This window comes from Adiantum capillus-veneris, chromosome 16, assembly GCF_014529385.1.
Source record: "Adiantum capillus-veneris isolate H3 chromosome 16, ASM1452938v2, whole genome shotgun sequence".
Classification (NCBI taxonomy): Eukaryota; Viridiplantae; Streptophyta; class Polypodiopsida; order Polypodiales; family Pteridaceae; genus Adiantum; species Adiantum capillus-veneris.
In genome coordinates this window covers 33,537,100-33,552,044 of record NC_140946.1, presented here as the reverse complement: position 1 = coordinate 33,552,044, position 14,945 = coordinate 33,537,100, and the positions used below count along the sequence as shown (strand labels likewise).

General features: G+C 39.6%; 1 pseudogene; it reads left to right on the top strand.

Annotated features, from left to right (window-relative positions):
* Positions 1–7,360: 7,360 nt before the first annotated feature.
* On the top strand, positions 7,361–8,269 carry LOC147438834 (uncharacterized; annotated as a pseudogene).
* Positions 8,270–14,945: the final 6,676 nt, after the last annotated feature.

Below are 14,945 nucleotides of genomic sequence, written 5' to 3'. Positions count from 1 at the left end.
TGCCCCAATCAATAATGTTGATGCAAGGTTTATCTACGCACTTGAAATTTAACATTGTGTTATAGGGATGAAAATTGCAATGCACAATGCTAGCAGAGTGAGAGACTGTGATGTCATCAACCAAAGCATGCAAAATCATTGGCATGTGCTCAATCTCTACTTTGAGACGTGCATGCTCTATCTTTGGTGGTTGTTGATTTGTAGGTGGAAATATCTTCCAACCATACTGGAGTATATGCATGAAACACCAAAATGTGCCTTGCGAGAATACTTGGCACATTAGGCCTCGTAATGAGACCCCATTATAGTATGAAAACAGAGTGCTCCAGGAGGCCTTTGTACTGAAATCAATGCATCTGACAATACAAGGGTGCAATGTTTTGCATGTTGTGATCTATTCAAAAGCTATCAAACTTAGCTTTTGCTCCTTCCTTATAGCATTGGCCAATTTTTTATAATTGTGCTGAGTCCCCATATCACACCAAGATGCATCTTCATTCTCTCAATGTCTAGTATGCTACAAGAATTTTCATGGATGGAGTGGATACTAAAAATTTCATGTGGTCACTATTATCACCTAATTTTCTTAATTATACCAATGCAAAACAATAATCGATGTGGAATCTGTTCTCAAGAAATCTCACACGGTGTATATCATTAGAGAAAATTTGGACTCTCAAAGGGGGCCTATAAGAATGTTTGACTTTGTCTCTCTTGTTCAAAGTGGGAAACCCGATGAAGTCCATGAATGCTTTGTCAAAACCCTATCAGTCATATCATTGGGAAGATCTTAGAAAGTAGGTTCTAAATCCCCAAACTTCAACAAATTTGGAGTTGATTTATAGAACTTATGGCCTCCCCGTTGAAACTGAAATGTGGGGAGAGACTCCATTTACAAGATGGAGTTATCACATCAAAACATGGAGTCTTCTAGAATATAAGGAATTTGATGGCCTGCTATATATCAATGGATAGATCTCAGTGAGTAAATTCTAAATCCAAAAGGTTCAACAAGTTTTGATTTCATTCGCAAAAAAAAATTATCGATCGCTTGTTTTGGACAAGAGAGAGAAATTCAAAGTCCTTATAGGGCCCCTTCGAGAGTCCAAATTTTCCCTAATGTACATGTTTGGGATGACCAATGAGTATAAATTCAGGCCAGCGTAACAAAGCATCCCTAGTGCAATTAGAAATCTATTTAGCAATGAAGAAGCACATTCAAAACACAAGCATTCACAACAATAGACATTGTAATTTTGCCTTAAAGAAACATTGTATACATTCAAACTTTGTTTCAAAATATAAGCTTCTGTTAGATTTCACATCTTACAATCTTGTGGCATCTTATGTTGAGTTTATGCAGACAATGTTTTGCTCTAAGTCTAACCTTCGTATGTTTTGCTTGTTGAATTTTCTACATCTAACGTGAGGTTCTCTTCAATCTTTGTGCACTGAGATACACAAACATTAAAGTCACCTTCATCTTCTGTTTGACATTTGTACACCCAACTAGGAATTTCTTCCTCATAGCAATACTTTCAATATGATGTAGGATCTTTTCGTTGCAGAATGTGTGAATTATTTTTTAGCTCTGCTTTCTATCAATCTGTTGTTAATCTATTGCGGATTGTGCTATGAACATACTTGTACATACTCCCATTCTCTAAGAGCTTGAATTTGCTACACATTGTACCAAAACCTTCATTGCAAGTGTATGTAGAGTCAAGTAATACTATCCAATGCTCATCATCCACCACTTCCATGTAGGTTGCTTTTTTGCCATCAATTGGACAAAATCATTTGCAAAAGATCCTTCTTTTAATATGAACACACTCATCTCTTTGATGCAATTAATTCGATCTTGATTCTTGAGCATTGGAGTAGAACGTATTGATCACCTGATAGAAATCATTGACCACCTGTATATTTGGCATTAAGTCTAAATTCTAATACTTTGGATCCAATATGTAAGCCACACTATAGTGGACTATGAGCACTTTCTACCTTGCATGAAGCTACTTGGACAAAACTTTTCATTGTTTTGCAAAGAATGGTATTCATCAATCCTTCTCAACTACAAACTCTTTTAAATCCTCATGATTTTCTAAACTTTGCTGAATTGTCCACCACGTTATCCACACTTGTTTTTGATTTGGCACTTTTTTATCAAAGTTGTGAATAGAAAACATAACACGCATCATTACATGGTATGAATCCATTACACTCCTCTACCAAGCATGCATGTTTATGGATCCTCGTAAACTTGTAAACTTCCCTTTCACTTGCTTAGAATGGTCAAGCTGTCATTCCTCAAATGCTATGTAGCCATAAGTATCAATCACATTGCACTTATTATGTAGGAGAGATTCCAATGTATAATAGTGAATGAAAAATCAAGTATCAGTAAGCAATTCCAACATAATTGACATGCACATCTTGTATAAATCAGGTACTCTTTGTCGTTTCCAAGATGAACTTAACAACGACACATAACGTCAACTATTTGTCAAACCATGTTGTTTCTTCACTAGTGGTTGCATTCTTTTGAGGTTGATAGTGAAGATTTCAATGTGTTGAATTGGGTATTTCACCACACTAATATCCCTGCAATAATCAAAGCTCAATAAGCTGAGGAGGAGCTAAATGTTGAGGGTTTTTGGTAGGTACAAGGTGGAATGGCACATGCGAAGAGACCTAAAGACACTAAAGTGTATGTACAATGTGTCAAGGGATGAAAATATCAAAAGCCCATGTATCTACTGCATGGGTTCAGCAAAGAAGTTGAATCTTACTAATTGGAACAAAGCCCCAGATAGACCCTCTAAAGAACCAAACTTTCAAGCTTTTTTGGATATTCCCCTTTCAAATGTCCACCTCTACACACTACATGCACTTTGTAGAATCATTGAGAATATTGTGCACCTCTACATAGGGTTTGCATAGAAACTATAACCTTTGTCAGCAAGAGAAACTGCCATAAAAAATATTGAGAGGGTGTTGTCTGCTATTGGGTTTCATGGGGGAAATGTTGTGGTTGAGTCAGACCCCAAGAGGTCAACTAGTGGAAATAATTCTCCTAGGAAAGATTCTATTGGTGGGATGAAGGCCGGAATATTCTAAAGTGTGCGTATTGCAAAGTCACGGTACAATGTGAGAGCGTGGTTGCAGTTAAAATATGCACAAGTCTTCTCGCGTTGTGGGGCAACACATACATACACATTGGTAGTCATGCCACAACGTAAAAGGCCTTGTGTATATATTGGTTTTACAATTTATTGTGTTGTGCTGCGACCTTACACCTACACATATATGTGTACGAATACACTTATATAAATGTGTATTCGTTTGTGTCACACAACAATACAAGAAGGCTAGTATATATTTCATTTGCACTATGTATCGCAACCTTGCACTTTCATTTGCACTATGTATCGCAACCTTGCACTTTCATATAAATATATAAGTATATGTATATATTTATGTATTTGGCAGTTGTGCCATAACGTGAGAGGGTTTGTGTATATTTATCATTTCACACATCATCGTGTTGTACCGTGAAGTTACCCGTAACAACATGTTTTATTGGTGTATTTGTATATTTACCTACTTGTCACGGCACAACGCGAGGAGCCTTGTGTACATTTTTTGTTTACACTGTCCTTGCTCTATATCGCGACTTTGCAACACACACACACACACACACACACACACACACACACACACACACACACACACACACACACACACACACACACACACACACACACATATATATATATATATATGTGTGTGTGTGTGTGTGTGTGTGTGTGTGTGTGTGTGTGTACATAATTTTTGTAGCCCCACAATGTCCTCCCATGTGTCATCCATGCATTCGGTCGAACACTTCCCGATGCACCAAGACCTGCAATAACAAGCATCATCATGAAAATATACATCCTCTCAATGTCATAATTATGTGTGTTTATTCTATACAACATGTCTGCTCAGCTCACTCTTATCAAAAACTTTTTGCTTTTCTTCTCTCTCCACCCTTTCTTCTCTTAGCACCTACAATCTTGTTAACCTATCTTGGAACGCATTTGAGCTGTTTTCTTTCTGCTCCCTTGATTCCCATGTTTTTAATTGTTCCTCAATGGATCGTATGAAGAAAACTACCAAGAAGGTTTACCAAGGTGAAGGATCATCTAGCAGGGCTTAGTATGATATTGGTCAAGCATCAACATCACATGTTCTAGGAAAGAGTCTACTCATTTATGCACAACCATGAGAAACACGAGATAGGAGCAAAATTCAAGTGTGTGATTGGAGCTTAGAAATCTCCAAAAACATATTTCTCTAGCTATACCAAAGCTACCATTTTAGAGAGTTGTCCATGAAATCTGTGATTGAAACAACCTTAATTTCAAATGGTCTTGCAGTGCAATGGGTTGCCTCCATGAAGCGACGAAGGATTTTTTTGGCGAGCTATTTCAAGACAACCTTGTTATGATAGCTCACACCCACATATCAACATACGGGTATCAAGAAAACCCCTTGGTTATGTCATTTTTGGCCAAGCTGTTCTCCAAGTGGTTGCATGTTTGGCTCGTGGCAAGTAATTGGCCTCTTGTGACAAACCCTGCACTAAAATAATTTGACTTTTGAATTGGGGTCTCTGGTGATTGCTGACCGATTCTACCCATGCCCACCATCGCCATTAATTTGCCAAGCCTCTTAGTCTGTCTCCAAAATTCCTGGCCACACCATCAGCTATTCGACGGGGCTTGTTCGCCAATGATTGTAGCAATTACCACCTTTGCAGCAACATGGCCCTATCACACGACTGCAATTGCCGCATGCCCACTCGAGCCGGCTAAGGATAAATTGCAAGCTGTATGGGGACGTGGCAGCCCCCATGGCACCCCCTCCATCATGGCCCCCCTTGACGGAAGGAAGGGTTGCCATCTTGGGGGACTTCTTTTGTCAGTATTGAGCACCAATAGTGATGGCATTGAAGAGAGAAATTGGCTAGTATTGTGGAGAGATGGAGAGAAAAATATATAAGAGAGGGGGAGACAACGTTGTTAAAGAGCCCGACCCTACCCATAGAAATCACAGACGGGTGCAACTATCAGTGAGAGCACTTGGCTGCCGAAAGGGGGTTGAAGAGGGTTGCCATGACCATGCTAGTCATCATCAAGAGGATCGAAGAGGATTGCTTTCGATCTCTTTTTCGCAACACGTCCCAAGAAACGGGCTCAACTGGGTAGAAGAGAGAAAGAGATTCATAGAAGCTAGCAATAAATCGTGCAAGATTAAGAAAAGTTGTCACCTAAGCAATTATGTTGCATGCATTTCCAGAAATTTACCATCAGTTCAGCTTGTAGTAGATCATTGAGGTCTGTGTACATGTGTGTGTGTGTGTGTGTGTGTGTGTGAGAGAGAGAGAGAGAGAGAGAGAGAGAGAGAATATTGTGATTTGACTAAGAGTGTTGATATCCTTTGGATCTTACAGGTCTAACGGTTGTGTAATATCAATCGCAAGAGAGTTCTTCTTGGGATATATTTCTTTGTTGGATAGAAATAACCAAGCATTGGTGTCATTGAGGGCTATACAGATGGGCCCAACCAATGCAATGGGCCCAAATGGTTACCTCAACCTAAAATTTTTCTCTCAGAGTCAGACACTCACAATATCCAAAGCCCCTTGCAAGAAGTGTTTGATGCATCCAACTTGATATGGGAGATTTATCCTGATCCTCACTCCAAATATTGTGCATTGAAATTAGCTTACATTTCATGGCATCAAATGCTACAATTTGGGCAAGGTAGAAGAGAAAGAGGTGAAACTTGGTTGATCAATTACAAGATCCTAATGTCAATCTTATGATTGCACACATAGTTACATGTTCCACACCAAGATTGTACATATTTCATCATGTGTAGTTGATGGCTTTGTAATAATGTAGGTATTTCAATATGCAGGTTTTGTTGTTTTGCGCCACATGATTATCATGGACAAGTGACCAAACCCCATGCAAAGAGATGCGCCATAAAAGAAAAATATTTTGTGGGTTGTAAATGTCACCGGCTATATCTTTTCCTTGATGTAGCAAGGATAAAATACATTCAATATCAATAAAGATGACAACATATGTCATAGGAAATTTTATGAAGGTCCACAAAAATCCCTGAAGTTTGCAGCATGGTTATCTCCAAAAATGAAAGAATGGATATGCGACCTACTACAAAAGGGATTCACTCCACATCAGCTCTTTGCACAACACATTCACATCGCGGAGAAAAATAGCATGATGGGAAGCCCCTGTAGTACAAGAGATTTGTTTCTCACAATGTGTGATATTCTAAATATCGTATGGATGATGGAGAATTCATCTGTTCATACACATCGTGATGATGCCATAACTGTTCATAATTGGGTGACTGACAATGCTGCTCATACTTTTTTCTATAAGCCAATGAATTATAGCTAGGGTGATGCCTTCATTCTTGGAATCCAAACAAGGTGGAAATTAGAGATGCTCAACAAATATGGTCATAACAGCTTACTTGCAATGGATGTGATGTTTGGAACAAAAAAATAAAAAGTTTGTCTAGCTTATAACCACTCAATTGTTCAATTGCAAACCAAATAACCATGCTTATAACTGTCTTTTTTGTGAATAATTTCATCTCCATACCATTTTGGTGTTTGATTCTCTTCGTAATGGAGTACCTATTGCATGGATGATAATGTCATCAAGCTACTATTCTGATATTAAAACATGGTTGATTGCATTGAGAAATAGAGTTCTTGATTATAATAAAGGATAGGACCCCAATGCTTTCATGGTGGATGATGCAGAGGAAAAAACTCAAGCACTTCGGTAAGCCAGCCAACTAGTCATCAACCATCGTATTTTCAAATGATCTAATTTACTTATATATTATTTTGGTTGTATATATCTCATTTTGGTTGTGGCTCCTAAATCACTAAAATTATCAAATCTTTGTAGAATGTTATTTGGTATATGTATAGTCCTATGCCTATGGGACATGTATGGAGGGCTTGGCTAAAGGAAAGTGCCAGAATACGTGGTGTGAGCTGGAATGTTTAGACATCTAGGGCAAATTATGAACATGCATAGCAAGCATTGTAGAAGTTCGTATGAGAAGGAAAGTCAAGCACATTAGCTAGTTGAAGATTTCATGGTCAAGTATGAGGATCAAGAGCTATTTATCATCTACCTTCAAGTGTGAGTGTCTACTTCGAATTGGTAGAAAGAAAAATTATAGCACTTGACCTCTTTGATCTCTTTGCAAACACAAGGAACCATGATTGACTTCATGTTCTTGATTTTTTAACGTCTAAGTAGGTATGTGGATTCGAGCATCAAGGATGATGGAGCACGGAAATCAAGATACAAACAATAGTATTGAGGCCTAGCATGGGATTTTAAAGAGCAAGTTCTTATGTAGTAGGCATATTATCCATGGCTGGTGGGTTGATTGGCTAATAAACCGACTATAAGAGATGTTAAAGGAGAGTGGATTCAAGTAAAATTTTGCAATCATGGATGTGGTCAAGAATTCTTTAGCCCGAGCATTAGAGATTCTTGATGACTATGTCAGATTCCATATCAATGATCCCAAGCATGCCAAAGTCTTGAGCTTGAGTAAAAAATTCCATTTCTACACCGTTCTCAATGCTGATGTTGAGTGGGCTACTTGCAATTGTGATTGGGCTATCAAGGGAACATCAAGTGAAGGTTATAATGTTGGCTGAAATTAATGCACAGACCATTGTCGACAAGGGAATAAGCATGTACTCCAAAGCATTAGAAAATGGTAAAATAGCATGGTCTTTTTCTAAGTATTTCTTATTGTATTGTTTTTCCTTTCTCTTATCACTATGTTGCTCAGACCAAGAGCTTCTTGTATATATATACACTACACAATTCTCCAAAGTTTGCATATTGTAGGTGAGTTAAATTTAAAGAGTATATAAATGAATGTGCAATGTATCACACAAAAACCTCTCAAACAATCTCTAATGAACTCTTATGATGACAATGTAGGTGATGATAGATTACTACATGAAAATATTCATAGATGTAGCGGAAAGATCCTCACATCTATGCAACAAATGAAGGCATCAAGGTTATGCATGCCCACACATCCTTGTGGTGAACTACATGACATAAAGGATGGGTTTGGAACCTCATTGAAGAGAGAAAATCCATTTATTCAAAAGGGGTACAATAACCAAAGAAAACCTCGCAAATAGCAAGTCATAAACATTACAGCATTTCCAGTTTTCCCTCAAAGAAAGAGAGTAACCATGCAAAGAGTCCTTGATCATGATGCTCAATTGAATGAAGAGGACAATGGCAGCTATTAGCCATTTTATGAAACACAAGTGGAGGTCTTTGAATGTTTTGAAATCGCAATGTAATCATAAGTGAAAAATCTTCATATACTATGATAATATGGGGTGCTTATTGATGTTTAGAATGTATTTAGTTTTGGTTCAAATGGTAAATGTGTCTTATACCTAGCCATTCAAAATGATCTATTAATGTTGTCTTTAGAATCCATGGTAATGGATTCTAAAGACATGGTAATTTGTCTTATACCGAGCCATTCAAAATGATCTATTAATGTTGTCTTTAGAATCCATGGTAATGGATGAACATCTCTCTCTCTCTCTCTCTCTCTCTCTCTCTCTCTCTCTCTCTCTCTCTCTCTCTCTCTCTCTCTCTCTCTCATGGATTGGTTTAAATTACTTTGTATGTTGAATAAGGTCACAGTGAAAGAGTTACTTTGGATTGTTTTCAACAACAAATGCAAAAGAAAAGTTTCATTCCAATCCTAGTTTCTCTAAGTACAATTACAAGAGGATATGCTTATCATGGCTTTGATGACAACGGGCTGTAAAAGCATTTGGCTGGTGTCTATAGAGGCACAATAAAGGGTTCATTTGCAAATAGTCTCTAATTCAAATTAGATGTCTTAATGACTAGGCTGCAACACTATTAGGACAAATATGGTAATCGATGAGAGTGAGAATGTTATGTATCTTATTGTTGAAGATGCTAACAGTTACAAAGGAGACAAATCTATGAGAATAAACAAGATCTTAAGACTAAAAAGGTTTTACTTAATTTGTCATCATTTTGAGGATTAGGCGACGATTCTACGCACAATCACGATACACTGCAGGGGAGATTATTTCTTTTGTTTGTGATGGGATTTCACAACATTAATATAACTAGAGGTCCTCTATTCCATCATGATCATGAGCTACATTTGGCTACCATTTGAATTTATTTTAAGTTGTGCTCGTATGTGAGCCTGCATATTCTTGACAAGTCACAAAATTATGAATTTTGACATGTATCCTCATTGTGGTGATTACATTCCATTTTAGGTTTTATTCTAATTTGAAGAGTTTTTTATTGGGTGACTGTCATGAGGTCTCAAAATCAATATTTCATGATTGAAAGATTGTGGTCTTGATTTTTGTTCAATCTTAGAGTATCATTGCCCACTCTTAAAGACTAAAGTAGTACTTGACCTCAAACCATCATGTCAATGGGTACTAAGCATATCATATAAACGAGGCTTTTGGAGACGACTTGCGATTTTCTCGTGCTCGGTCTAAGAGAAATTATGCAACATGCATCTACAAAGCCAAATGTGCAATATGCCATGACATTATCAAGACACTATAAGAAAGGGGGTTGAATGCCTTTGGAATAGCCGCACATCAACAAGCATTTCAGGAGAGAGAAATGATTGGGCACACGGGTATCACCATCACTGGTAGCGTGGTTGTCAGCTCACGGCAATGATTGAGGGTATCAGCGCGGGTATGCTATCAAGAATTGCCACGTTGATTGCCATGACGATAGCCGCATTGATACCCTCCATGCAATTTAATAAAAAAAAAGTATCCAAGGATTTCAGATGATTCCCCATGTGTGAAGACTTTGCATCATCCAAAGATCTTCGGATATTTGTTTTTTATATAAATATCACATTTATTTATTATTTAAGATTAACAATATCATACAATTTTTGAAACACAAGAAACTTAAAGACATTATATTGACAAAATTATTTTTATTGATCGTGAGTATACTTATTGTTCGCAAAAATTATACAAGGCCTTTTGGCCGGGCATCCAAAATAAAAGTGAAATATTTACAAGGGCTCTTGGTCGGGCGTTCAAAATGTGAGGGGATTATGTTGTACAAGGGCTCTTGGCGGGGCGTTCAAAATGTGAGGGGATTGTGTTAATAAGTTAGTAACCTTCATTGTCACCCTAGTCGCCCTCGTCATCCTTGCCACCTTGATCGCACTCATCATCCTTGCCCTCGTTAGTGCCACCTCTTTGAGTCTACACAAAGAACAAAGGAAACCACATAATTAGTAAACATTAAAATAAGTAAATAACAAAATAATCAATTGTTAGGTTGACTTTGTACTTGTGTAGTGGTCAAGGTGTCGAGATGAGCGTTGAACTGTGCTGAATAATGTGGCCCAATTGGAGCATCCGCAGGTAGGTATTGTATTCGTCGTTGCATTTCCGATACTTCACCACCTCCCTTGACACTCGATGTCATTTTCAATACTTCACAACCTCCCTTGACACTCGATGTCCTAAGATGTTTGCCTACATATTAAGCATTATTTATATTAGTTTACATCAAGATTATGGTTCAAATAAAAACTAAAATTGTTACTTACCACTTTGTCCTTCCAGATGTCCTTTCTGCGAGAACCCCAACTGTGAGCTTGTTGTCCTGCCCTTGCTTGCCTCTGCTGAGTATGGCAAACTCCATTGTCCCTCTCTTGCAGAGAAAACTCCCACTCTGCATCATGAATATTGGCACCCGTTTTTTGGAGATCCTTGTCTCCGATGACTTTCAGTGGACTCTCGTCGACCCCCAGAGCCAGGCAAAGGCTACGTCGCTCACTTTGCCCTAAAGAAGATCGAAGACCACGAGGTCTAGGATGGCTTGATGGTTGAAGCGGGGAGGGTTAATGCGAGGGAATCGTACAAGAGGCTGCTGAGGGAAATGGTGAAGGAAATGTAGTAGTGAGGACCGAGGGATAGGGTGAAGGACATGTAGTGGGGGGTGTCGAGGGAAAGGGTGAAGGAAAGGTAGTGGGGGACCTGCGAGGGCATGGAGGAGGGAGGGGGAACTCCCATACTGAGATAGTTGATGTGGCGTATATGAAGAGAAGATCCCTTGCGAAGCTCGCTCATACTCTTGCCGCATGCGCAAGAATGAGGCTATCTGTGGATCCATAGGGACCAAATGAGTAGGAGGAAGAGGAGGGGAGTGGTCATAGGGACCAGAGCCCCCAGAAGGATTGTTAGAAGAGGAACCCATGATTGTCCTAAAAGAGCGAAAAAATTATTCGTCTTGCCCGGCCATGTCCCAACTAAAAAAGAGAGAGAAAAAAACCAAATACAACCTAAATAGACATGCCAAAACCCCTCTAATAGAGGGGCCAAACTCATGCCTTTTTCTAGGGGTTTTTCCCCTCTATCAGAGGGGGTTTGGCATGCCTATTTGCATGCAATGGGCAGCTCGTTTGGGCTACCCATTGCATGCCAAAACCCCTCTGATAGAGGGACCAAACTCATGCCATTTTGCTAGGGGTTTTTCCCCTCTATTAGAAGGGTTTTGGCATGCCAATTTGCATGCAATGGGTAGCCCATTTGGGGAGCCTATTGCATGCAAATAGACATGCCAAAACCCTTGTAATAGAGGGGCCAAACTCATGCTATTTTCTAGGGGTTTTGCCCCTTTATTACAGGGGTTTTGGAATGCCTATTTGCATGCAATGGGCAGCCCATTTGGGGAGCGCATTGCATGCAAACAGGCATGCCAAAACCCCTCTAATAGAGGGGCCAAATGCATGCGGTTTTCTAGGGGTTTTGGACATTGAAGGGGGCAAGCCAAAAAAACATTGGCAGGGGGGACAACCCATGGGCTCACATGAGCCTTTACCTCGACCAACTAGAGGGGTTTTGGCATGCCTATTTGCATGCAATGTGCTCCCCAAACGGGCTGCCCATTGCATACAAATAGGCATGCCAAAACCCCTCTAATAGAGGGGCCAAACGGCATGAGTTTAGCATGCCAAAGCCTCAATAGAATCCAAAAAACCGTGAGCATGTGGGACAACCCAAGGGCTGACATGAGCCTTTACCTTGACAATAAGCGGAAATAGACATTAAATTTAAAACAAGTGAAAATAGACATTAATTTTAAAACAAAATGCATGCCAAAAAAAGAAAATAAGTGCACTTACATCATTGTATTTTGTGTGTCTCCTTGGACCTCTTGCTGCCAACAAAAGAGTTGTCGCTGCCAATGCTCCTTTACCACCTCTTGCCGCCAACAAAAGAGTTGCCACCGCCACCACCAATGCTCCTTTGTTACTCTCTTGCCGCCAACGTTTGCTTGTCTCCTCCTTGTGTGTGTGTGTGTGTGTGTGTGTGTGTGTGTGTGTGTGTGAGAGAGAGAGAGAGAGAGAGAGAGAGAGAGAGAGAGAGAGAGAGAGAGAGAGAGAGAGAGAGAGAGAGAGAGTTCCAAGAAGAGAAGAAGAGGAGAAAAAACACAAAGATCATTGCAACTATTTTGGCAGTGGGATAGATAAAAAAAGCCCAACCCAACGGGCTGCCTTTTTTATATATTTTTTTCCAAATTTTGTCCTGCTATTTGCCACGCTGATTGCCACACTCATTGCCGCTATTATACCCATAAGCGCTTTAAAAACAAATTTAAAAAATTGACCACTTCCCTCTTCTTTTGCCGACTTTCTCCCTCCACTTCTATTAGACATGCAAAATCATTCTCATTTTAAGCTATTGTTCACCTTCCCTACCTCCCCTCTCACATTTCGAAGATGCAAGCGCCAAGGTGGGACGAAGACGGACCACGAGTTTGTTTGAAGCAGGTCGAGTACTATGGAATGTGGGACGATCCACAAACACAAATAACCAATCTTCAAGAACTTTTGCACATGGATATTGCTCCTCACTGGAGTGTTGTAGAAGGAGGCTCTCAAGCGAGAAATTCAGAGAGAAAATTGCAAGAAAACAGGTTTGTCTCTCCACCAACAATGGGCGAGAGTTTGAGATCCAATATAGGTGATTATGGGGAGGAGGAGCTGATGGATCGCTCGAACCAAATGGAGGATACATTTATGGAGAATTTGGTTGCTGAGCTTCTCGCTCACGAGGAGGGTCCGCATGACGACAATGATTGTGGATGTGAAGAGACTGTGCAAAAGGAGGAGGATACTCTTTTGGCTGCACGCAAGACACCTATATATCCCGGAGGTTCGTTGTCTATTCTCCGTGCTTCATTAGAGATTTTGAATCTACATGTCATGTACGCAATGACCAATACAAGCATTGATTAAGGTTAAGTAAAATTATGTTTTTTTTAGTCTTTTTTCAAAGCGTCTTGATAAATAAACTTTGCAACTAATGGTTAAATAAACTTTGGTTTTTGCAGCATGTTATTGAAGCTACTTCCAAAGGGTCATAGGATGCCACAAGATAAACACAGTGCTCGTAAATTTGTTAATGTGCTAGGTATGGACTACAAAAAGATACATGCATGTGTTAATGATTGCATTCATTTCTGCAATGAGTATGATCGGTTGGAGAAATGACCAAAGTGTGGTGAATAGAGATACAAAGACCTTCCCATTGATCCAAAGGAAAGAAAGAAGACTCACCTAGTACCAAGGAAGGTTTTATGACATTTTCTCCTCAACCCTCATATCCAATACATGTTCAAGACCACGACCTTCAACAAAATCCTTACAGGGCATGCCGGTAGTTGCTCTGTGGATGGTATAATGCGTGTCCCAGTGGATTCACAAGCATGGAAGCACATTGAGGAAAATGGCCCGCGTTCAAAGGAGACCCACGATATCTTCATTTGGGCCTTGCAAGTGATGATGTCAACCTTTTCAGAACCAAATGTATGTCATGGATCACATGACCACTTGTCTTGATCAATTACAACATCCCCCTTGGAAGAGCACCAAGAAAGGCTACATCATGCTATCTTTATTGATCCCCGGAAAGCAAAAAGTTAAAAACTTGGATGTGTATCTAGCCACTCTTATTGATGAGTTAAAGGAGCTATGGACCGGTATCCCTATCTACGATGTGTCTCTACCACCAACGGAGCTTCAAACCCATACTCGGGGCATACTTATGTGGCCTATGCATGACTTTTTGGGTCTTGGGGAGGTCTCAGGTAACCATACATGTAGCACCCCTCAATTATTGGTTATTGTCTACCAAAGGTAACCATACTAATTATGACTATAATGTACTACCAACAGGTTTGTCTACATCCGGACATGCAATGTGTCCTATTTGTGGCCCCTCTCTCATCAAAGAGTGTCCATCACACCTCAAAAAGGTCATTTATCCTAATAGTCATTGTTTTCTACCACCAACACATGAAAAATACAAAGAACCTTCAAATGGAGAGGCCCCATATAGATAGACAATGAGAGATTGGAAAAGAGCATGGGATAGGCATTGCTCAATGGACTCCCTTTTCCGACAGCCACCCAAGGGTATGAGACGATGTTTTGTGTTTTTTGAGTTGCCTTATTGGATTGATTTGAAGGTCCAATGTTTCCTAAATCCAATGCACATATTCAAAAATGTAGGCCAGATGATTTGGGACCACATCATAGGCAAGAGAGACAGTGTTGGCATTAGAGAGGACATGAAACATCCACATAGAGTGCCAGCATCAGCAATGCCAGTGATGGAAGACAACGGGAAGTATCATCTTCCAAAGTTACCATGGATCCTATCAAACACTGATCAAATAAAAGTGAAAGAAGTCATTGCTTCCATCAAAACACCTACAGGTTACATGCGGTCTTTAAAGGGAGCATTCTTGAAG